Source organism: Bubalus bubalis, chromosome 18, assembly GCF_019923935.1.
Source record: "Bubalus bubalis isolate 160015118507 breed Murrah chromosome 18, NDDB_SH_1, whole genome shotgun sequence".
NCBI lineage: Eukaryota > Metazoa > Chordata > Mammalia > Artiodactyla > Bovidae > Bubalus > Bubalus bubalis.
The window spans coordinates 15229145-15253301 of NC_059174.1; the positions used below are offsets into that span (position 1 = coordinate 15229145).

At 38.2% G+C, this 24157-nt stretch overlaps 1 protein-coding gene and 1 long non-coding RNA gene across 2 annotated transcripts in view; one reads left to right on the forward strand and one right to left on the reverse strand.

Moving 5' to 3' along the window:
• Window positions 1-24157, forward strand: part of LOC112580379 — an 80404-nt gene that overhangs the window by 33250 nt on the left and 22997 nt on the right. Inside the window, exon 2 of the long non-coding RNA XR_003104765.2 lies at window positions 13067-13219. This is a non-coding gene — a long non-coding RNA (uncharacterized LOC112580379). The remainder of the gene's footprint in view (window positions 1-13066; window positions 13220-24157) is intronic.
• Window positions 1-24157, reverse strand: part of ITFG1 (integrin alpha FG-GAP repeat containing 1) — a 313498-nt gene that overhangs the window by 17195 nt on the left and 272146 nt on the right. The window lies entirely within an intron of this gene.

Consider the following 24157-nt stretch of genomic DNA (forward strand, 5'->3'; position numbering starts at 1 on the left):
CCCTCCTTGTTAGTTGTTTGGCGAGAGAAGACCCACTCCTGGAGTCTACAGGCTCTGTTGTAGGGCTAATGGCGACCTCCAAGAGGACTTATGCCAACATGTGCCTCCCAGGACTGCTGTTGCCAGTGCCCCTGTCCCAGTGGCAAATTACTGGCAGCACATGCCTCTGCAAAGGACCCTCAAACACGCACAAACAGGTCTGTCTCATTCTCCTGTGGGGTCACTGCTCCTTTCTCTTGGGTATTGGTGCACACAAAGTTTGGTTTGTGCCCTCCAAGAGTCTCTCTTTCTCCCAGTCCTATGTAAGTTCTATAAGTAAATCCTGCTGGCCTTCAAAGTCAGATTTCCTGGGGATTCCCAGTCTATTTGCCAGATCCCTAGGTTGGGAAGTCTGATGTGGGGCCTAGAACCATTGCAACAGTGTGAGAACCTCTTTGGTATTATTGTTCTCCAGTTTGTGGGTCACCCACCCGGTGGGTATGGGATTTGACTTTAAATGTGAATGTACCCCCTCCTTCCGTCTTGTTGTAGCTTCTCCTTTGTTCTTGGATGTGGGGTATATTTTATGGTGGGTTCCAACGTCCTCCTGTTGATGGCTGTTGAACAGCTACTTGTGATTTTGTTCTTAAAGGGGAAGATAAGCACATATCCTTCTACTTCACCATTTTGGGCTTTCCCAAGCATTGAGTAGGCTGTATCTTTCCCTTTCTCCCTTGCCTTTCACGTTTCTTCTTTCCTCAGCTATCTGTAAATACTCCTCAGACAACCACTTGGCCCTCTTGCATTTCTTTTTCTTTGGGGTCGTTTTGGTCAGTGCCTCCTGTACAGTGTACATACCTCCATCCATAGTTCTTCAGTCACTCTGTCTGCCAGATCTAATCCCATGAATCTATTCAACACTTCCACTGAAAAATCATAAGAGATTTGATTTAGGTCATACCTGAAGGCTGAGTGGTTTTCCCTGCTTTCTTCAATTTAAGCCTGAATTTTGAAATAAGGAGCTCATGATCTGAGCCACTGTCAGCTCCAGGTCTTGTTTTTGCTGACTGTATAGAGTTTTTCCATCTTCGGCTGCAAGGAATATAATCAATCTGATTTCTGTACTGCCCATCTGGTAATGTCCACGTGTAGAATCATCTCTTGAGTTGTTGGAGGAAAAGGGTGTTTGTTATGACCAGTGTGTTCTTCTGGGAAAACTGTTAGCCTTTGCCCTACTTAATTTTGTACTCCAAGGCCAAACTTGCCTGTTACTCCAGGTATCTGACTTCCTACTTTTACATTTCAGTCCCCTATGATGAAAAGGACATCTTATTTTAGTGTTTGTTCTAGAAGGTGTTGTAGGTCTTTATAGAACCAGTCAGTGTCGGTTTCTTTGGCATCAGTGGTTGGGGAATAGACCTGGATTACTGTGATGATGAATGGCAAACTGAGACCATTCTGACATTTTGAGATTGCATCATATACATTTAATGGTGCCCTGGCTTCAGTTCAGTTCAGTTGCTCAGTCATGTCTGACTCTTTGCGACCCCATAAACCGCACCATGCCAGGCCTCCCTGTCCATCACCAACTCCCAGAGTTTACCCAAACTCATGTCCATTGTTCGGTCATGCCATCCAAACACCTCATCCTCTGTTGTCCCCTTCTCCTCCTGCCCTCAATCTCTCCCAGCATCAGGGTCTTTTCAAATGAGTCAGCTCTTCGCATCAGGTGGCCAAAGTACTGGAGTTTCAGCTTCAACATCAGTCCTTCCAATGAACACCCAGGACTGATCTCCTTTAGGATGGACTGGTTGGATCTCCTTGCAATCCAAGGCACTCTCAAGAGTCTTCTCCAACACTACAGTTCAGAAGCATCAATTCTTTGGAGCTCAGCTTTCTTTGTAGTCCAACTCTCACATCCATACATGACCACTGGAAAAACCATAGCCTTGACTAGACAGACCTTTGTTGACAAAGTAATGTCTCTGTTTTTTAATATGCTGTCTAGGTTGGTCATAACTTTCCATCCAAGGAATAAGCATCTTTTAATTTCATGGCTGCAATCACCATCTGCAGTGTTTTTGGAGTCCCCCCTCCAAAAAATCAGCCACTGTTTTCCCATCTATTTGCCATGAAGTGATGGAACTGGATGCCATGATCTCAGTTTTCTGAATGTTGAGCTTTAAGCCAACTTTTTCACTCGCCTCTTTCACTTTCATCAAGAGGCTCTTTAGTTCTTCTTCACTTTCTGCGATAAGGGTGGTGTCATCTGCATATCTGAGGTTATTAGTATTTCTTCTGGCAATCTTGATTCCAGCTTGTGGTTCTTCCAGCCCAGCGTTTCTCATGATGTACTCTGCATATGAGTTAAATAAGCAGGCTAACAATATATAGCCCTGATGTATGCCTTTTCCTATTGGAACCAGTCTGTTGTTCCATGTCCAGTTTTAACTGTTGCTTCCTGACCTGCATACAGGTTTCTCAAGAGGCAGATCAGGTGGTCTGGTATTCCCATCTCTTTCAGGATTTTCCAGTTTATTGTGATCCACACAGTCAAAGGCTTTGGCATAGTCAATAAAGCAATACTAGATGTTTTTCTGGAACTTTCTTGATTTTTCCATGATCCAGCAGATGTTGGCAATTTGATCTCTGGTTCCTCTGCCTTTTCTAAAACCAGCTTGAACCATCTGGAAGTTCATGGTTCATGTACTGCTGAAGCCTGGCTTGGAGAATTTTGAGCATTGCTTTACTAGCGTATGAGATGAGTGCAATTGTGCGGTAGTTTGAGCATTCTTTGGCATTGCCTTTCTTTGGGATTGGAATGAAAACTGACCTTTTCCAGTCTTATGGCCACTGCTGAGTTTCCCAAATTTGCTGGCATATTGAGGGCAGCACTTTCACAGCATCATCTTTCAGGATTTGAAATAGCTCAACTGGAATTCCATCACCTCCACTAACTTTGTTCATAGTGATGCTTCCTAAGGCCCACTTGACTTCACATTCCAGGATGTCTGGCTCTAGGTGAGTGATCACACCATCGTGATTATATGGGTGGTGAAGATCTTTTTTGTACAGTTCTTCTGTGTATTCTTGCCACCTCTTCTTAATATCTTTTGCTTCTGTTAGGTCCATACCATTTCTGTCCTTTATTGAGCCCATCTTTGCATGAAATGTTCCCTGGTATCTCTAATATTCTTGAGGAGTTCTCTAGTCTTTCCCATTCTATTTTCCTCTATTTCTTTGCACTGATTGCTGAGGAAGGCTTTCTTATCTTTCCTTACTATTCTTTGGAACTCTGCATTCAAATGGGTATCTTTCCTTTTCTCCTTTGCTTTTCACTTCTCTTCTCTTCATAGCTATTTGTGAGGCTCCTCAGACAGCCATTTTGCTTTTTTCCATTTCTTTTTCTTGGGGATGGTCTTGATCCCTGTCTTCTGTAGTATGTCATGAACCTCCGTCCATAGTTCATCAGGCACTCTAGGAATTTGATTTAGGTCAACCTGAATGGCCTACTGGTTTTCCCTACTTTCTTCAATTTAAGTCTGAATTTGGCTGTAAGGAGTTCATGAGCCACAGTCAGCTCCTGGTATTGTTTTTGCGGACTGTATACAGCTTCTCCATCTTTAGCTGCAAAGAATATAATCAATCTGATTTTGGTTTTGACCATCTGGTGATGTCCATGTGTACAGTCTTCTCTTGTGTTGTTGGAAGAGGATGTTTGCTATATCCGGTGCATTCTCTTGGCAAAACTCTATTAGCCTTTGTCCTGCTTCACTCTGTACTCCAAGGCCAAATCTGCCTTTACTCCAGGTGTTTTTTGACTTCCTACTTTGCATTCCAGTCCCCTATAATGAAAAGGACATCTTTTTTGGGTGTTAGATCTAGACGGTCTTGTAGGTCTTCATAGAACCATTCAACTTCTGCTTCTTCAGCATTACTGGTCGGGGGATAGACTTGGATTACCGTGATGTTGAATGGTTTGCCTTGGAAACAGAGATCATCCTGTCGTTTTTGAGATTGCATCCAAGTACTGCATTTCAGACTCTTGTTGACCATGATGGCTACTCCGTTTCTTCTAAGGGATTCCTGCCCACAGTAGTAGATATAATGGTCATCTGAGTTAAATTCACCCATTCCAGTCCATCTTAGTTCGCTGATTCCTAGAATGTTGATGTTCACTCTTGCCATTTCCTGTTTGCCCACTTCCAATTTGCCTTGATTCATGAACCTAACATTCCAGGTTCCTATGCAATATTGCTCTTTACAGCATTGGACCTTGCTTCTATCACCAGTCATACCCACAACTGGGTGTTGTTTTTGCTTAGACTCCATCCCTTCATTCTTTCTGGAGTTATTTCTCCATTGATCTCCAGTAGCATATTGGGCACCTACCGACCTGGGGAGTTCCTCTTTCAGTGTCCTATCTTTTTGCCTTTTCATACTGTTCATGGGGTTCTCAAGGCAAGAATACTGAAGTGGTTTGCCATTCCCTTCTCCAGTGGACCACATTCTGTCAGATCTCTCCACCATGACCTGTCTGTCTTGGGTGGCCCCACGCAGCATGGCTTAGTTTCACTGAGCTAGACAAGGCTGTGGTCTGTGATTGTGGTTTAAGTCTGTCTGCCCTCTGATTCCCCCTCTCAGTTCCTACTGTCTTACCTGGGTTTTTACCTGCCTTGGCATCATATCCATTTAATGGTGCCTTGACACCATTGTTGTCAAAGTTAATTGTCCAGAGATGTTTGGGTTTATTTTTGGATTCTCAATTGTATTCCAGTGGTCTGTATGTCTACCTTTACGCCAGTACCACACAGTTGATTAAGTAAGTTTTAAACTTGGGGAGTATAGCTCCTCCCCTTTGTTTTTCTTTCTCAATATTGTTTTGACTTTTCAAGGCCCTTTGCTATTCTTTATGAGTTTGAACTTTGCCTTTTACATTTCTGCAAAAATGAGCACTGGAATTTTGATAAGGATAGCACTGGATATATAGAGCACTTTGGTGAATACAGCTATCTTAACATTATTAAGTCTTTTAGTTCATGAACATGGGATGTCTTTCCATTTATTAGGTCTTATTTAATTTCTTTCAGCAATGTTTTATAGCTTTCAGTGTATAAGTCTTTCACTTCCTTGGTTAAATTTATCCCTAGGTATTTTATTCTTCTGGAGTTGCTGTAGATTGAACAATTTAAAAAGATTTCCGTTTTGAATTACTGATGTACAGAATCACAGCTAATTTAGCGATGTTGACCTTTTACCCCACAACTTTGCAGAATACATTTATTAGCTCTGGAGGTTTTTCTTGTGTGTGCATTCTAAGAGGTTTTCTATACAGAATCATAGTATCTGCAAAAAGTGAAACAAGTTTCACTTTTTGTTGTCTAATTTGGATGGTTTTAATTTCTTTTTCTCACCTAATTTCTCTATCCAGGAATTCCAGTCAAAGTTGAATAGCAGTAGTAAAGGTGGCCATCCTTGTCTTGTTCTTAATCTTAGGGGGAATACTTTCTGTTTTTTACCAAGGAGGATGATGTCAGCTGTGGGTTTTTCATAAATGACCTTTATATTTATGAAAGATAAGAAAGTTCTCATCTATTCCAAGTTTTTTTTTTTTCTTAGATCAAGAAAGGGTACTGAATTTTGTTAAATGGTTTTCCTATGAAAACACATGAGAGGATCATTTGTTCTTTTCCCTCAGTTCTATAACTGGGATGGATTAACTGATTTTTCTTATGTGAACAAGCTTTGCATTCCTGGGACCAACTGATCAGTTTATTATAATGTCCTGTTAGACTTGGCTTGTAAGCATTTTGCTGAAGATTTTTACATCAATATTCATGTGCAATACTGGTCTGTAGTTTTTGTTTTATTGTGGCATCTTTATTTGGCTTGATATGTATGTAATATAAGCCTCATAGAATGTGTTAGGAAACGTTCCCTCCTTTTCTAGTTCTTAGAAGAGTGTGGGTGGGATTCATGCTAACTTTTAATGGTTTGACGAATTCACCAGTAAGCCATCTGATCCTTGATTTTTCTGTTTGGAGGCTTTTGATTACTGATTCAATTTATTTACTGGTTTTAGGTCTGTTGAGATTTTCTATTTCTTTCTGAGTCAATATAGGCATCAGTTCAGTTCAGTTGCTCAGTTGTGTCTGACTCTTTGCAACTCCATGTACTGCAGCACTCCAGGCCTCCCTGTCCATCACTAGCTCCTGGAGCTTACTCAAACTATGTCCATCCATTGTGTCGGTGATACCATCCAACCATTTCATTCTCTGTCCTCTCCTTCTCCTCCTGCCTTCAATCTTTCCCAGCATCAGGGTCTTTTCAAATGAGCCAGTTCTTCACATCAGGTGGCCAAAGTATTGGAGTTTCAGCTTCAGCATCAGTCCTTCCAATGAGTGTCTGTTAAATTTTTTTCCCAATTTATCTATATTAGTTTGTTGATGTATTAATTTGTTCACGGTTTCACTTATAACCCTTTCATTTTTTGCAAGGTTGGTAGTAATGTCCCCTTGTTCATTTGTGTCTTTTTTTCTTCTTATTCAGCCTAGCTATAGGACTGTCAACTTTGTTGGTTTTCCAAAAAACGAACTTTTGATTTCTGTGATTCTCTCTACTGTTTTGCACTTTATTTCATTTGTTTCTGCTTGAATCTTTATTGTTTCCTTCCTTTTACTGGCTCTAGGTTTAGTTTGCTCTTCTTTTTCAAGTTCCTTAAAGTCTGAAGTTAGGTTGTTGACATGGTGTTCTTCCTTGTTTTTAACATAGTTCTACAGCCATAAAATTCTGAGTACTTACTGCTTTTGCAGCATCCCGTAAGTTTTGGTATGCTACATTTGTTTTCATTCTTCTCCAAAAATTTTCTAATTTCACTAATATGTAGTCTCATCTGCCATGAGCAAACCATTCATCCAAAGTAATGTAAAAGATTATAGTAACAATTTTGTGTCCACTTGGCAATGAATCTATATTTAACATCTTTATTTGCACAAAATTGGTTTGAGATTTTCTTTCATGTAAGGAAAGTTGCTGCTAATCATTGGTGACAATGAATTCCTTGACTAAACTTACCTCAAAAGGAACCTAAGAGTTTGTGTGGCCAACTTAACTTAGGTCAGTCCCTAATACTCCCAAATTTATAACTCCAGCTTAGAATTACAATCCTTGAACTCTAAGTTCTTATATCCAACCTATTATTCCATGTTTTAAGCTCAGTGTCTCTTATTTCCGTGTTTTAAAAACATTGTGTGTGCGTGATCAGTCGTGCCAGATTCTTCGGGGCCCTATGGACTGTAGCTCTCCATGCTTCTCTGTCTTTGGGATTCTCCAGGCAGGAATACTGGAATGGGTTGCCAAGTCCTCCTCCAGGAGATCTTCCTGACCTTAGGGATAGAACCGGAGTCTCCCGCAGCTCCTGCATTGCAGGCAGATTCTTTACCACTGATCCATACACAATCCCCAAACATCCACAATCCAAACACTTATTTCTACCTCCATGGCTATTACCTTGGTCAAAGGCACCATCATTTCTAACCAGAATTATTTTAATAGTTTTCTGATCAGTTTCCCTGTGTTAGCTGTTGTTCTTCCTATACTCTGTTTCACTTTACATTCCCTCATTTAACTCAGATTTTATCTTCTACTCCTTAAATCCTCTTCTTTCATTCTACTGCAAGACATGGATCTCTTCACTCACTGTTCCTTGGAGATTCCAGGAATACCTTAGGGCTTCTGCTCTGGCTTTCTCCTCTACCTGGAATATTCTTTAAAATAACCATGTGTGATTCCCTTATAGTCTTCAAATCTTTGTTCAAATGACATTTTCTCAAAGAAGCCCATTCTGACCACCATACATAAATCTGATGACTCCTCTATCCTTCTTACCCTGCTTTATTCCCCCCAGAGTAGATATCACCTCTTAACTATTACATAGTATTAAATAACTTATCATAACTATTTATTTATATGATTTATTGCTTATCACCTACTAGAATGTAATCTCTATGAGGGTCAAGAAATTGGTCTGTTTTATTAACCTACCTAAAGAGTCTAGAATTGGTCTAACATATATTAGGCACTCAGTACATATTTGTTTAATGAAGGAAGGAATCAATGAAAGAACTTTTACCCTCCAAATGTGTCAGACCTGAGATACTGTATCAATTTATACCACATAGATACCAGTACAGAAAGATAGTCTACTTAAAGGTAAAGTATCAGTTATAAATAAGAATTTTGAGCAATTTATAATAATACATTAAAAGCATTTACAGTATCAATTATCTTTATTGTGAGGAAATCAAGAGGTCAAATGTTTTGATCAAAACTACATAGTTACTAAATGGTGGAGCTGGAATTTTCACTTTGGCAGCTTAATTCCAAATTCCACACTCTTTTTCATTACCTGTGATCCTTTTATTCAGCTGGAAGAAAAGCACTGATTTTGCCTTATTGCTCTATAAAATGCTCTATATAATGACAAAATAGCACCCCCTCCACCACCAATGCCCATTGTTCATTTCTTTTACTGTTTGGATCTCTATATTTGTGGGGTCCTAGGATATGATCTGGAAATCTGTAACATTTTTTACGTAGTCATTCCAGTCAACATGGCATTTGCAAATGTTAATCAAATCAGATATCCTAGCCAGAAAAAGTCTAGCAATGAAATTATTTATAATCTACTATGATAATATAATCTTTTTTCTGATATTTTAATTTTAAAAGTTTCAAACAACTTATATGTGAACTTCACAGAAAAAGAATCTCTATGTCAGATGTTACATATATATATATTCTAATTATGTGAAATTAATTACAAAATCTGAGGTGACCTTTGTGGCTTAAAAAAATATTTGAGTTGATCTGAGACCCCACTGCTCCAAATTTCTGGAAAATTTAAAATACCATAGCTGTTATAATAGGATGATTTCCAGTAATATACAGGTGACCACTTTTTAAATAATAAATTATCAACAAAGAATAGCAGTCAAAGAAAACTGATAAAATGTATTAAAACAGTGACAACTTTGAATATTTAAATTCATTGCTGAAGTGTTTAGTCAGTTTTAGGGAGACAGCTAATTCCTATATATAGAACAGTCATAAGAAAGGCTACTTATTGTCAACAGGCTAAACTTACCTGTGCTTCTTAACATCATATTCTAATGTGACACCAGAATTCAGTGGGGAAAAAATTGGACAGCATAGATTTGGAAAGAGAAGCCAAAAAAATTTTGACTGAGAATAATAAAAATATTGGTGTTTAATTTTAAAATTTGGCTACAGACACTTGACATTTAAAACATTCACTAAATCATAGCTTGTCTTATTTCTGTCTTAAAATTCATTGATTTAAATTAAATGTATGGCAACTCACAAAGAAAATATAAATGAAGCAGTTTTCTGCTTGATGGTAAAATCTTCTACTGGTTTATATGACTAAGACAAATTTTTTTTTTTTTTTACTTTTAGAAAACCTAGTTTAGAGTGTAAATGGATTCTCACTAATCACTTACTTATTAAAGCCTGTGATTAATTAATTAGCTTGTTTGTTCTATAGATATTAAGCACCTGCTATATATCAGGTACTCGGTTGACTGGAGAATCAGCTTAATCAATTTGTGATCAAATTATAAATCTAAGACACATGTTAATTTAATGTAACTGTATAAATACTCTTTGGTTTTTAATAGTCCTACTTAGTAATCATTTTAAAAATAAGAAATAGGATGTCTTCATAAAAAGGCATAATCCATGTATAGAAAGTAGTTAAGATCTTTAAAAAGTATGTGGTGTTACCAGGCGCTCTTGAACGTAGATCCAGAAGAAAGAGCCTGTATTTTCAGTAAGTAAACACTGCATCGAGAATTCATGAAGCTACATGCCTAAATGCTGAATTCCTGGGCTTCAGAAGTCAGTATTGTAGCAATTTATGGAAAATTTCTTAAAATAATGGTTGGCTTCTTTTCCTTGTAGTCAATGGGGGGCTTTTAATGGAGAGTAGAGGAATCCATTGACTATCCTTTGGAGTATTCTGACTTATTTCTGAACCCAGCTTCTAGATAACTGACAAAGATAAAGTGATGAAACACGTAGAAGAATCTCTTACTAGACTGAAAATAGCTCCATAAGAACAGGTACTTGGGTCTTTATCAATCACAGTAGAAAAGCTTTTGTATACACACATATACATAAATAGTATGTATAATATATTTTAGAAAACTTAATGAATTTTTGCCTAACTTAAAAACTTTATGACATTTAGAATTCCACTTGTTTGACTTAGAATGAATAGAATACTAGATTTCTAAATTATATTCACTCAAAACTTTGATATAGTTCCATGTATTTTGGCATCTAATATCCCTGCTGAAAGCCTAGAAAGTTTATTTTAGTGGTTAAAAAAAATTTTTTTTTGAATGAGGCTTGAAACTTCTAGTCCAATTCTGAGAATATGGAGAAATACTATGTTGTAAAAAAAAAAAAAGTAAATTAACGTGATACAGTATTATTAAAGTATAGATTTTATTCAAATTTCACAAACTTTTATGCTAGAGTCCATTATTTGTTTTCATACCTTATGCAAGATTCCAAATGGTATTTAATTGCATTGAGCAGCTTCAGCTGCATGCAACAAATTCTGGTAAACTCTCTTTTTATTTTTATTCTGTTACAAATATTTTCTAATTTTCCTTGTTCTGGCTTCTTAGATAAACCCATCATTTAAAAGTGGACATTTAATTTCCAAATACCTGGGTTTTAAAAAAGTATCTTTGATATTAATTTCACATTTTGATAGAATGCTTTCTTCTCTGCAATCACCTTCTGTGTTTTTTTCAGTCTTCTGACTTATTGAGGCTTTCAATGGCTAAGTCAAAGATCTCTCTTGGTAAATGTCACATTGTACTTGAAAATATGTAGGTTATTTTCAAATGTCTTTTGATACTGATTTCTAACATAATTCCACAATGATAACTGGACAGACTCTGTATGATTTCAGCCTTTAGACCATCAAATGTGGTACCTTGTTTTATGTCCCTGGATACATTCCAGTGTCCCCTGGTTTATAGTCTATGGGGACTTGAATAGAATTTGCATCCTACTGTTGTGTGAAAGCTGTACAAGTCTTAATTATGTTGAATTGGTTCACAGTGCTTTTCAGGCCTACTATATTTTTCTACTTTTCTGTATATTTCTTCTATTAATTTTTGAGAGTTTTATATTGAAACGCCAACTAAAAACCTTCATTTATCTACCTAAAACATAATTGTAATATATAGTGAAACTATATGTAACTGTGTTCTGTATTTTCCAAATCTCCTGAAAATGTATTATCATACTTTTATTATTTAAAAAATAACATAATAAGAAAATCCCATTAGGAAGCAGCAGTGCTCTCAGGCCAACACACACTTGTAGGCCAGCCACTCTGGAGCACCCTTTGTTCCTACCTGCTCACACACCTTGGCACCATTGTCTGAGATTGCTACAGCCATTCTTGTGTTGGTTACTATGGGACGTCTCTCCTTAAGCTTTAGGAAAACCTTCACTTATTTTTCCTTGAATAACAGGTCTCTGGTCTGTCATGGGAACAGTTCTGCCAATTCAAATGTGACTATGGTATAAACAGTAAAATGATTTAAAAATGAAAAAAAAAAAGAATAAAAAGAACAGGTGCTTAGGAGTTTCCAATCTAGTGACTTCTTCATTTGTATGCCCCATCCCACAGAGCAGAGTAAAAAAGCTGGCTTAAAACTCAACATTCAAAAAACTAAGTTCATGGCATCTGGTCCCATCACTTCATGGCAAATAGATGGGGAAACAATGGAAATAGTGACAGACTTTATTTTCTTGGGCTTCCAAATCACTGCAGATGGTGACTGCAGCCATGAAATGAAAAGATACTTGCTCCTTGGAAGAAAAGCTATGACGAACCTAGACAGCATATTAAAAGGCAGAGACATTTCTTTGCTGGAGGTTTTTCAAGTAGTCATGTATGGATGTGAGAATTGGACCATAAAGAAAGCTGAGCATTGAAAAATTGATGCTTTTGAACTGTGGTATTGGAGAAGACTCTTGAGAGTCCCTTGGACTGTGAGGAGATCAAAACAGTCAATCTTAAAGGAAATCAGTCCTGAATATTCATTGGAAGGACTAATGCTGAAGCTGAAGCTCCAATACCTTGGCCACCTGATGCGAAGAACTGACTCATTTGAAAAGATTCTGATGCTGTGAAGGGTTGAAGGCAGGAGGAAAAGGGAATGACAGAGGATGAGATGGTTGGATGGCAGCACCAACTTGATGGACATGAGTTTGAGCAAGCTTCAGGAGTTGGTGATGGACAGGGAAGCCTGGTATGCTGAGTCCATGGGGTCACAAAGAGTTGGACATGACTGAGCAACTGCACTGAACTGAATGCCCCATTACCAGGGCTCACATAGTGGCTGACACATATCAGGCATCTGGTAAATGTCTGCTTTACTGACCTGAAGGTTTGATAGTAAATAACAAAATATAATGTGTACAACTGTTTAGTTTTTCTTGAGGTTTACTAATATGCCATATTGATTGCTGTTGAAGACCTCCATTTTGGCTTTGAATTAAAATAACTTTGATACTAGTTTAAGGTGGGAACTTGAACAAATATTTTCCTTAACAGAGGAGACCTGTGATGTGATATGATGGAAAGCACACAGGATTTGAATGCCAAAGACAGTAGTGGACCCTGCTTTGTTTGATCTTTAGAAAGTTCCTTGCCTTCTCTAAGCCTTAATTTACCTGTTTATTCATTCACCTTAACATTTGTTGAATGTACATTGTAGGCCTTTAACAGAGATGAAAAAGGCAAATCTTGACTTGGGGGTGCTTAAAGATATAGCAACAGAAAAATGTAACTTGAATGTTTCCTCATCTATAAAATTAGAATTACAATACCACTTACTGAACAGGTTTTATGAGGTAATTACAACAACAGAACTGATTTTTAATGTATATAAAAGTGCTTTAAAAACTGCAAAGCACTATACTAATGTTACTTGTTATTTTGATTATTCATTCCTCATATTTTCCGTTTTTTTCTTAGGCTGAATTTCAACTTGATATTAGTTCCTGAAAAACACCATAACACCGGTTTTGCATAGAAGTTTTTGATTTCTCATTTGGAATAAATGAGGAAGGCTAAAATCCCGATTCAAGCTTTACCTGTCAACCTGCTTTCCAATTATGAATTTAGAATGTGAGTATATTTTCGTTCCTTTTCTTTTGTTAAACTGATATATAGTTCACATGTACTTTAAGGCCCACCAGCTTCCGGTACACCGTTCAGTGGTCTTTGCTCCACAAGGCTACAGCTGTTACCACTCATCCCGGAACGTTTTTATCACCCCAGAAAGGAATCCTGTGCCCATTAGCAGTCACTTCCCATTTCTTCTCCAGCCCCGTTCTTGGTACCCCACACTGCCAGTTTCTTTCTATTTCTACAGATTTGCCTTTTCTAGACGTTTAATATAAACAGAACCATGTAATATGAAGCCTTTTGTATCTGGTTTCTTTCACTTAAGTTCTTTCACTTAGATTAATGTTTTACAAGGTTCATCCAGGTTATAGCATGTTTCATGTTTTTAATGGAATAATTTTCCATTGTACTGATATGCCACATTTTGTTTATTCATTTATTAGTTCATGGACATTTGGTTTGTTTATTAGACTTTTTGGCTATTATGAATACGAATATAATGCTATGAATATCCATGTAGAAATTTTTGTGTGACATATATTTTAGACTCTCTTGGGAATATATGAAAGAGTGGAATTAACGGTTCTTTAGCTTCTTAAGTAACTGAGTAGTTTGATTTTGATAACTGCTTTTCTAGGACCTAATGCACATAAGCATCTAATGAAGGAATGATAAAAGCCATTGTCAATGCATGAAAAAAGAATGCAAAGGGAAAAAATAAAACATATCCACAGCTCTCATAAAGCTGAACTGCATTGGGTGTTATTGCCTGTGGAGGTCTAATTTAATGGTCTGCTCTCCTTTACAGAGTTGTATAAAGGAGGTAAACCTTCCTGAGATTATGTGCTATTATATTTCAGCTGTCATTCTCTGGATTAAAAAGATAAAACTCTGATTTCCAAAGTGGACAATGTGGTATAAATGAGCTAATGGGAATAGCTTGACTTGTGCTTTAGTGCATTTTATTTTTCAAGTTGGAGATCTATACCCCTTTGAGAGGCAAACCAACAGGCCACAGAGTTTTGCTATAGGGATTAAAGACACATGACTACTTTATAAACCAAAGGTGAGAGGCAGCCATTTTTTAGTTTCGAATTGCAAGATAGGTTATTATTTAATGAAATGTGATTTAAAAGTAAATGTTTATTAGAGTAGGTAGATGTCACATGTTAGTCACCTTGCAGAGAGGTAGATGCAATTCTTGGCTATCAATAGACACAAAGCCCCAAAATACCTTATAAATTTTCCTTTACTAAAGTCACTTTTTTCACATGTACCTTTTCCCTAGAGGATGTGATTAAAATTGTGAATATCAGTAAGCATGTTCTCTTAAACTCTTAAGTTTTCATTTTCTCCTTCTCCATACTTCTTTCCTTTTACTGTCTATTCAAATGTACTAGTATTTACTGTACTTCCCAAACATACCTTTTTAATAATGTTGATAGGTCCATTTCTGTAAATTCTTTCATATTTGGCTCTTAAGCAAACAGAATACATTATTTTTAGTGATTATTTATTACTGTATAACAAGCCAACTCAAAGTTTAGTGGCTTACAACCCTAACCATTTTATTTCTCTTGATTCTGTGGATTGGCTGGACTTACATGGTTGCATTCAGCTGGTAGGTCAGTTGGAATGCCTGAGTAGGCTTCTCTCTTTACAATCTTTCACTGTTAAGCTGACTAGACTGGGCAGACTTCAGGGCAGCATTCTAAAAAGGTAGGTCTCAAAGTCTAAGAGTTTATCAAGGCTCTGTTTGTATCATGTTTGCTGATGTCCCCTTGGTTAAGCAGAGTGAATGTGGAACAAGACTATTATGAGTCATTGTGGCCATTAGTGTAGAAATTCATACCTGAATATTCATTAAGACGTACTATATTTTGTATTCCTTTTTCACTTTCCTTTTTTGGGGAAGTTTGTATTCACATTGTGAGCTCACTGATTCTATTCTTGACCATGTCCAAGCTGCTGCTGAGCCAATCAAAGGCATTCTTCATTTCTGTTAATCGTGTTTTTGCTTTCTAGCATGTCAATTTTTTTTCCACTGGAGCCCTTAGGATATTAATCATATTATCTTAAATTCCTAGCCTTATAATTACAAAATCTGTCATAACTGAGTCTGGGTCTAATGTTTTGTCTATTCAAAGTACAGTTTTTCTTTTTTTGCCTTTTAGCACGTCCTGTAACTTTCTGTTGAAGGCTGGAGCTGATGTTGGCCTTCAGTTGTTATGCTTACCTGCCTATGGACTGGACTATTGACTGGCTGCTGTAACTGTAGGTGTCAGAGGCTAACACTTCCTCTCCTGTCCTTGTTATTGTCTCTTCTGTTATTTTTGGGTTTCCTTTACCTTGCTCAGCTGTAATCCCCTGTTGTTATACAGGAACCTGATTGATGTGGTGGTAAGATGTAAAGGGAGGGTAAGTGTTCTCCAGTCCTGAGATTAGGTCTCAGTTTTTTGTGAGTCTATGGCCCTGGGCTGTGACTTTCCTAGTGCTTCTCTACCTCCAATCCATCCTCATAGGTGAGGCAGGAAGACTGGAGAGGGCTCGAGCTGGATATTTCATTTCCATCAAGTCAGTCAGGCTCTGGGAAAAACAAAGTTGCCTACATTTTGGTAAAATAATTACCCTCGAGGGCAGGCCCTTGTTTAAGAGAACAGTAGCTCTGGGAGTATTTGAAGATGTTTATTTTTCCCCTTATTCAGGTTTAAATTGAAGACAACAGGGAAAACCACTAGACCACTCAGGTATGCACGTGAAAATGAAGCCACTTAGTCGTGTCCAACTCTTTGTGACCCTATGGACTGTAGCCCACCAGGCTCTTCTGTCCATGGGATTTTCCAGGCTAGAGTACCTGAGTGGGTTGCCATTTCCTTTTCCAGTGGATCTTCCTGACCCAGGGATGGAACTCAGGTCTCTCGCATAGCAGGCAGATTCTTTACCATCTGAGCCACCAGGGAATCTCAGAGCATTCAGGTATGACATAAATCAAATCCCTTATGATTACACAGTAGAGGTGACAAATAGATTCAATGGATTAGATCTGGTAGACAGAGTGCCTGAAGAACTATGGATGGAGATTTATAACATAGTACAGGAGATGGTGACCAAAACCATCCAAAGAAAAAGAAATACAAGAAGGCAAACTGGTTGTCTGAGGAGGCCTTACAAATAGCTGAGAAAATAAGAGAAGTGAAAGGCAAAGGAGAAAGGGAAAGATATACCCAACTGAATGCAGAGTTCCAGAGAATAGCAAGGAGAGTTAAGAAAGCCTTCTTAAATGAACAATGCAAAGAAATAAAGGAAAACAAAAGAATGGGAAAGACTAGAGATCTCTTCAAGAAAATTGGAGATACGAAGGGAACATTTCATGCAAAGACAATAAAGGACAGAAATGGCAAGGACTTAACAGAAGCAAAAGCTATTAAGAAGAGATGGTAAGAATACACAGCTGCTGCTGCTAAGTCACTTCAGTAGTGTCCGACTCTGTGTGACCCCATAGACGGCAGCCCACCAGGCTCCCCCGACCCTGGGATTCTCCAGGCAAGAACACTGCAGTGGGTTGCCACTTCCTTCTCCAATGCATGAAAGTGAAGAGTGAAAGTGAAGTCGCTCAGTCGTGTCCGACTCTTCACGACCCCATGGACTACAGCCCACCAGGCTCCTCCGTCCATGGGATTTTCCAGGCAAGAGTACTGGAGTGGGGTGCCATTGCCTTCTCTAAGAATACACAGCAGAACTATACAAAAAAGATCTTCATGATCCAGATAACCATGATGGTGCGGTCACTCACCTAGAGCAAGACATCCTAGAGAGTGAAGTCAAGTTGGCCTTAGGAAGCATTACTATGAACAAAGCTAGTAGAAGTGATGGAATTACAGCTGAGCTATTTCAAATCCTAAATGATGATGCTGTTTAAGCATGGCACTCAATATGCCAGCAAATTTGGAAAACTCATCAGTGGGCACGGGACTGGAAATGGTTAGTTTTTATTCCAGTCCCAAAAAAGGCAATGCCAAAGAATGTTCAAACTACCGTACAGTTGCACTCATTTCACATGCTAACAAGGTAAAGCTCAAAATCCTTCAAGCTAGGCTTCAACAGTACATGAACTAAGAACTTCCAGATGTACAAGCTGGATTTAGAAAAGGCAGAAGAACCAGAAATCAAATTTCCAACTTAAGCAAGGTAATTCCAAAAACATATCTGCATCTGCTTCATTGATTACGTTAAAACCTTTGACTGTGTGGATCACAACAAACTGTGGAAATTCTTCAAGAGATGGGAATACCAGACCATCTTACCTGCCTCCTGAGAAACCTGTGGATCAAGAAGTAACAGATAGAACCGGACATGGAACAAAAGACTGGTTCCAAATTGGGAAAGGAGTAGTATGTCAGGCTGTATATTGTCACCTTGTTTACTTAACTTATATTCAGAGTACATCATGCAAAATCCTGGGCTGGATGAAGTACAAGCTGGAATTTAGACTTGAGGGAGAAATATCAACAACCTCAGATATGCAGATAATACCACCCTAATGGCAGAAAGTGAAGAAGAACTAAAGAGCGTCTTAATGAAGGTGAAAGAGGAGAGTGAAAAACCTGGCTTAAAATTCAACATTCAGAAAACCAAGATCATGGCATCCAGTTACATCCCTTTATGGCAAACAGATGGGGAATAAATGGAAACAGCAACAGACTTAATTTTTGGATTCCAAAATCACTGTGGATGGTGACTACAGCCATGACATTAAAAGCAGCTTGCTCCTAGGGAAAAAAGCTATGATAAATCTAGACAGTGTATTAAAAAGCAGAGACATCACTTTGCTGACAAAGGTCCATAGTGTCAAAAGTATGGTTTTTCCAGTAGTCATATACAGATGTGAGAGTTTGACCATAAACATGCTGAGTGCCGAGAAGTGATGCTTTTCAACTGTGATGCTAAAGTAGATTCCTGAGAGTCCCGCGGGCAGCAACGAGAACAAACCAATTAATCCTAAAGGAAATCAACCACGAATATTCACTGGAAGGACTGATGCAAAAGCTGAAGCTCCAGTACTTTGGCCACCTGATGTGAAGAGTCGATTCACTGGAAAAGACGCTGATGCTGGAAAAGGTTGAGGACAGGATGAGAAGGGGGTGACAGAGGATGAGATGGTTGGATGGCATCACCGAGTCAATGGGCATGAGTTTGAGCAAACTCCAGGGGACAGTGAAGAACAGGGAAGCTTGGCATGCTGAAGCCCATGGGGTCGCAAAGAGTCAGACACGACTTAATGACTGTACAACAACAACAACAACAACAACAATTTTCTCTCTTTCTGACAGAAACACAAGGGAATTTTTCTTAGATATTGACCCTGAGAACTTTGTGTGGCTCACTGAGGTAAGAATCATGAAAGTCTGGGTCCCCAAGGGCAGGATTTTTTAACCTCTCAAACCGAGTCTCCAGAATTACACTTTAAGTGTTCCTGCCTGTAGCTGGTCCTAGCTGTGGCTTCTGCTCTGGTAAGCTCTCATTCTCTGCATTTGTCTGTCTTTCTAGTGTTGGGGCAGGGTTTGCCCCATGTCTTCAATTCTCTAATGGATCTAACACGAATTATTGATTTTCATTTTGGTCATCTTTTGGCAGGTGGGAGTGGGGTGAGGTGGAAGGGGAGGATGGGAGTATGATTTCTAAGCTCTTTACATGCTGGGCCAGAAACCAGAAGTTTCCAATACTGTACTTGTTAAATGGAGATTTTTCATTCACTTTTTTCTTTCTCTTTCATTTTAAAATATATTTTAGCAAATGGGCAATCAGGTCTATTTTACATTGTTCATTGATTTTTAAAACAACATAAAATCTTGAAATAAGTTGCATTCATATTCTAAATTGATACTTTTAATGCTGCTGCTGCTGCTAAGTCACTTCAGTCGTGTCCGACTCTGTGCGACCCCATAGACGGCAGCCCACCAGGCTCCGCTGTCCCTGGGATTCTCCAGGTAAGAACACTGGAGTGGGTTGCCATTTCCTTCTCTAATGCAGTAAAGTGAAAAGTGAAAGGGAAGTCGCTCAGTCGTGTCCGACTCTTCGCGACCCCATGGACTGCAGCCCACCAGGCTTCTCTGTCCATGGGATTTTCCAGGCAAGAGTACTGGAGTGGGGTGCCATTGCCTTCTCCAGATACTTTTTATAAACATACACAATTAAGTAAAATGTATCATAATGGCTAGTAAACTGCTCACTGAATTAAATTTTAAAATAATAAATATTTTGTGTAAAGACCAATGACTGAACTAAGTTCCAGGCCATTTGCCAAGTGACACAAAAACACTGAAGCAACTAAATAAAACCAGAGGGAACATCTGTCTAGGCTACTAGAGTTTTCCTCAACGCACTTATGAAAATAAAAAGGAAATATTCAAAGATACTATAGCTTTTGTGTGTAAAAAACAGATTTTAACAAATAGAATAAGATTTTCTTGACTGACTGACAAATCCTTTTTGAGTCACTCCTAATAAAGAATCCGCCTGCAATGCAGGAGACCCCGGTTCGATCCCTGGGTCCGGAAGATCCGCTGGAGAAGGGATAGGCTACCCACTCCAGTATTCTTGTGCTTCCCTGGTGGCTCAGCTAGGAAAGACTACCTGCCATGTGGGAGACCTGGGTTCAATCCCTGGGTTGGAAAGATCCCCTGGAGAAGGGAAGTTACCCACTCCAGTATTCTGGCCTGGAGAATTCCATGGACTGTATATAGTCCATGGGGTTATGAAGAGTCGAACAAGACTGAGCAACTTTCACTTTCACTAATAAAGTTACATTTTTCACGTTTTGACTTTTCTAGTGTTATCCATATCATACATCAATTCTTCAAATGATTTCCCTCACAAAAATGTCACCTGTAAATCAGTCTACAATGGCCTCTTCCTTCTTTGAGTTCCTGTTACACTTATTGTTGCCAATAATTTGATGCTTATTGCTTTGTAATTCCTATTTAAGATATTTTAAAATATATGTCTAGTTCTTAAAATATGAAGTTCCTGATATTTGAAATATAAAGTAACCATGTCTTAATATTTTTGCACATTAATAGCACTTGGCAAAGTATCATCTTAAGTTATTCAGGCAAAGAAGAAGAAGAATATCAGATTTCTAGTTAGTTTTGTAGGTAATGATATGGAGTTGTAGTCCTTTCTCATTATTGCACTCTAGACACCTAAGTCTCATAGAAGACGTCTGTGAATACTGAAGTCAGTCATCTTCCAGAAAGTTATTAGTCTTCTAAAAATATTTCATCTTTCATTAGTACTTTATCATCTTATTTTTTCTTGATTTTACTCCCCAAATAAACGGTAGACTTTTTGAGGATAATGACTATATGTATAATTTCAATGTGAACTGTGAATCTTTTTACTTATTTTTGGCTGTGCTGGGTCTTCGCTGCTGCACATGCTTTTCTCTAGTTGTGGTGAGTGGGAGCTACTTTCCAGTTGTGGGCTTCTCACTGTAGTGGCTTCTCTTGCTGAGGAGCTCAGGGTGCACAGGCTTTAGTGGCTTTGGCAGGACGGCCCCATAATTGCAGCTCCTAGGCCCTACAGCACAGGCGCAGTGGCTGTGGCACACGGGCTGAGTTGCTCCATTGCATGTGGGGTGTTCCCAGACCAGGGATGGGAAGCCCCTGACTGTATTTCATACTTTTTAAAAGTATCTAGGATTATAAGCTATACTTGTATGTTCAGTAAATATTTTTTGAATAACAATAAAAAATCTTACAGCAAACCACTATCACTGTGCAATTTGCTGTATGCATAGCCCCCATTCTCAGACAATATACATAATTATAATTACAATTTCCAAAAATATTTATTTGGCTGGATTGGGTCTTAGTTGTGGCATGCAAGATCTTCGTTGTGTCATGCAGGATCTTCATGGTGCACAGACTCTCTAGTTGTGGCATGTGGGCTCCAGTAGTAATGGTGTGGGGGCTTGTTGCTCTGTGGCACGTGGATCTTAGTTCCCTGACTAGGATCGAAGTCATGTGCCCTGCATTTATCCCTGGACCGGTAAATCGGTACCAAGGAAGCACCAATAAAAGTATGCTGAGCTGTGCTTAGTTGCTCAATTGTGTCTGACTCTTTGTGACCCCATGGCCTGTAGCCCGCCAGGCTCTTCTGTCCATGGAATTCTCCAGACAAGAATACTGGAAGGATTGCCATGGACTCCTCCAGGAGATCTTCCCAACCCAGGGATCAAACCCAGGTCTCCCACACTGCAGGCAGATTCTTTACCATTTGAATTACCAGGGAGGCTGTGATAAATATATGTGGTAAACAAATAAATGTGGTAAATTTAAATATAACGATAAAGTATATTTAAGTTTTATAACCTACTGTTGTTTCTCTGAAAGAGGTTATTATGCAAATCTGTTGGTGAGGATCTCCTGATTGTCATTTAACTAAATGGAAAGGACTAATTTAAGTAAATATCAGAGTCTCCCCGATCCCCTCTCCCATCTCTCCGACGCCGCTGCCATTCGTATCACTTACCCACGCGCTGTCATCGCCCGGTGCACTGTTACTGCCATTAAACAATCTAAAAGTTAGTTTTTACATCAATGAAGAAATAAAAGGGCTTCTTTTATCACCATTTATTTCTTCTTGGAGTATATTTATTCCTTCCTTATGTAGATATGAGTTTCTGACCTGTCATAGTCCTCCCTGAAGAACCTCTTTAACTATTTTTAGGTAGCAAATGTACTGAGGATGCTTCCCTCAGTTTTTGTTGGTCTGATAAAGTCTATTTTCCTTCATGTTGAAAAGATAATTTTGCTATACATAGAATTCGAGGTTGATAGCTTTTTCTCTCAACAATTCAAATATTTCATTCCCTTCTTGCTTGCATTGGTTTCTGACAAAAAGTTGGCTGTAATTTGTACCTTTATTCTGCTAGATGTAAGGTATTTTTTTCCTCTGGCTTATTCTTAAGAGTTTCTCTTTGTCTTTGGTTTTTTGCAGTTTGATTATAATATGCATTGGTGTAGATTTGACATTTAACCCATATGATGTTCTCTGAGTTTCCTAGGACTGTGGTGTAAGTCATTAATTTTGGAAAATTTTTGGACATTATTTCTTCAAATATTTTTTATGCTCTGTCCTTTCTTCTCCTTTTATATTCCAATTATATATATATATATATTTCACTTTGAATTTGTTATTGGATGTTCTGTTGTATTTTTCCTCCCCTATTCTTTTTTTGGTTTGTTTGTTTTTCCATTTCAGGTTGGGGAATTACTATCGACATGTCTTCAGGTCACTGATTTTTTTCCTTGTGCATGTCTACTCTACTGATGAGCCCATCAAAGAAAGGCATTCTTTGTTACCACTATTTTGATTTTTAGCATTTCCTTTCAATTCTTTCTTAGAATTTTCATCTCTCTGCCTACATTATCCATCTGTTTTTACATGTTGTCCACTTTTTCTATTGGAGCCCTTATATGTTAATCATAATTATTGTATCCTTTCCATCTGATAATTCCAAAATCTGTGACTTATCTGAGTCTGGTTCTGATTTTTGCTTTATTTCTTCAGCCTATGTGTAGTGGTACGGTGGTATGGTGCAGGGAGGAATTCAGCAACATCCCAGAAAGCAAGGAATGTACCTATTACCCAAGTGCTGTTTCTGAAATCATTATGAAAAGTAAAAGATCATGAAGTACAAAAATCATAAGCCTATAGCAATAAAAAAGAAACAGACACATCATAAAACAAAGTTGTGTTTGTTAAATTGTAGCCACCATTTCACTTTACACAGTTACCATAGTTTAAATAGAAATGAAACAAAGTGTTAGGGATGATTTCCTTTTTTAGAATATGCTAAGCTTTTGACAAGATGACATTTAAAAATACTGGAGTACTGTTAAGAATGTGTGGGTTTGTAGTTAGTCTTGAGTAATCTAGCTTTACTAGTTAACAGCTGAATGACACAGCTAAATTACTTTAGTTCTCAGAGTCTCAGCTGTAGAATGAGGACTGCCTAGTAAGGCTCCTGTGAAGTCCAATGAGATGACATGTAGTGGGTCTGAATAGTGTCCAGCACAAGGCAGGGGCTTTATAATAAACATCCACAGCTCTAGTAATCTTAATTCAGTTTTTATGAAGTAATCCCACTACTTTATGTTAGATTTTTAAAAATTTGTTTGTAATCGGTTAAGAACTGTCACTATGATCGATTTTGGTAAAGTTTTCTGCCTTAAATTTTATTTTAAAGAAATGGAAGTCTTAGTACTGATTTTATGTAATCATTCATTCAACAACTATTTGGATGTCCTAGAATGGGCAACACACATAAATACAAAATACACTCCTCAGTGCACCTACAGTATATGGGAGATAAGACAAAACTAATGATACAAGGTAGAGTGTGGTAGGTGTTGTAAGGAGAAGTACAAGATAATATTCTACTGACATTTGGTGGAAAGAGAGTTTATTTCCAGTTTTGAGAGCCAATGGGATGGTGCTGATATTGTCACATTTGAAGTTCTGAGATATAAGAATGGGGAAGAGTTAGAGATTGAAAACATGAACAAAGGCCTTTATTTTGGAAGGTCTTTGAAGCTGGATAAATGGGAAACCAAGCTGGATATGTACCAGATGCATAAAGGGAAAAGATAAGGCTGGTAGGTAATTAAGGGTTCAATTATGAAAACCCTTGATTCTTAGGCAGTAGGAAGCCACTTTGGGATATAAAAGCAAGAAACTAGATTTCTAAGAGATCTCAGCATTCTAGAAACTAATCTCTACGTTACTGAGTACAACTGTTTAGGCAATTGCTATCTAAATTTACAGAGAGCAATGTCAAGAGATTATGGGAAGATAAGAAAATATTGATCCATGATTTAGGTCTTTGTGGGAGTAGTGTGGGGACCTATGAGGCATTATGTTGAGTATGCACAT